Raw genomic sequence first — 2200 nt, forward strand, 5'->3', positions numbered from 1 at the left:
CTCTCCCCTCCCTACAGGACATCTACACCAGGAGATGTTGGTCTAGAGCAGCTCAGATACTGAAGGACCCCTCCCTTCCCGGTGTTGTCCGGCAACAAACTGTCCAACTTCTACAATCAGGCAGAAGGTTCCGCATCATTCGGGCAAGAACAGACAGACTCAAGAGGAGCTTCTATCACAGGCCACCCTGGTCCTAAACCAGATGCCCCGCCACCTCCCGCATCTATAAATGGCTGAGACAGGATTTATTCTTAACACATCCAGCCTGATTCTTCTCGGCTTCACTACAGCACTGGACACTTTAACACCCACTCGCACATTGTACATTTTTAGATTTTCAAGTTAAAACTTTCCAGATTTTTATTTTAAATTTAACATTCACTTAATGTACATAATTCACTTACTTTCTGCATATAATGCTACTTACTGCATATTACTCCATATAACGTGGTCTTTTGTAAAATTCACTTAATGTAGTGTCCTCTCTTTTTGCAGAGTCAAAGAGCGTTTGATTTCATTGCGTGTTGTACTCGTATAACTATGCATGTGACAAATAAAGGATCTTGAATCTCTTGACTCTCGATATACTCATCAAGATTGCTTTTCTATCTTAGTAAAATCAAATGAAAAAAACCCGTGAGTTATATAGTCCACGGGATCCAAATTTTAAACATGGGGGGATATAACTTATAGAAAACCGAGACGACACATATTTGGTGGACAGTTTACACTGGCTCTGACCTGCCTGTTTAAGTAACGCATGTGATCGTCATAGCCTATCAAGAGCGTCTATTCTGCATAGATTACCCGTGGTTCATTGCGAGTGGGAAATGGCTCTCGGAAGCTCTAAAGTTTGTGTAACTGTTTGACCCAATGGTCTCATCGGTATCACGCTACGGAAATCACTTAACGATAGGTGTAAAAGTCAAAGAAGAATTACGTTTAAAAACCATCATGTAACCAGGTTTGTGCAACGTGAGCTATTTATACTGTTTACAGCCGTTGGTTGCATGGCTGGTCCGAAGGTGGTACACGCTAACAAACAAATCCTTTCACACAAAGCTCTTCAGTTCAGTTATTAATACCGCCAGATATTGACCAGCTTTTTTTTCTCAGGTTACACAATTAACAATTTCGTGCATTGAACGTTTTATACCGCGTTTCTAACGATATAATGTGTGAACCCAGATGGTCAGACAAAGAGTGTAATAACTTCACCAGTGTTTTGTCAAACAAATGTTGCTATAAAGATAAAAACAAAAATTCAGTTCACAATTCTTTCTCACAGTTTTATTTAGTAATGACGTATTGAGGTTGATTTCCGTGTCAAAGACAAGACAGTGCACAGTCAGGTTTCCCATGAGTCATTGCGGGTGTAAAATTACTTCAAGTAAACTGTAAACTGTTTCATACATTTTTATTTTTCATGATAGTATATGAGAAGTGTTTCAGTCTAGCATTAACAGCCAAAAACAGCGAAAAATTAACTAGTTTTTACTTAATTTAGTCTGGAAATGTTTAAACGAGTTTTTAAAAATGTTCAGGCTAAGTAAACAAACTTTTATAGCAGGACCTTGGTTTTAAGGCAGTGCATTGTATCATTTTATAACCAAGGTTCACCTGGCACACTTTGACAAACCTGACAAACTTTTGGTCTGATGATTCTGTTTGATCCACATAAAAGCAACAAAACAAACAAACAAACAAACAAACAAACGGTATATAGATTTATAAAAAACTCTCTGTGTACGGTAGATAGAATCACAAGTTGTGTATTTCTTCTAATTTGGCATGTACTCGTATGTTCTCTCCAGACAAGCACGAAGTCAAGTTGACAGGAAACATTTATTTCCAAGCTATTGAAGAAGTATACTACGATCACTTGAAGAATGCACACAAGGTATGCATTTCACCAACAATGATACAAAAAGAGCATTATAACTCTTTCTTATTCATTCACAATTCATTCTCTCTCCCTCCTTCAGAGCCCAAACCCCTCCCTGACCTTCAGCGTGAAGACTCACGATAGGGTCTACTACATGGTTGCTCCCTCTCCCGAGGCCATGAGGATCTGGATGGATGTGATCGTCACAGGCGCTGAGGGATACACTCAGTTCATGGTGTAGTGAAGCAGATGTACGGGCCTCATGTTTTTTTAATGCTGCAGTCCTTTGTGGGTTTTGAAGACAAAAGTATCAGC

Source organism: Pundamilia nyererei, unplaced genomic scaffold, assembly GCF_000239375.1.
Source record: "Pundamilia nyererei isolate P.nyererei 1_Seehausen unplaced genomic scaffold, PunNye1.0 scaffold00007, whole genome shotgun sequence".
In the NCBI taxonomy this organism is placed as follows: Eukaryota; Metazoa; Chordata; class Actinopteri; order Cichliformes; family Cichlidae; genus Pundamilia; species Pundamilia nyererei.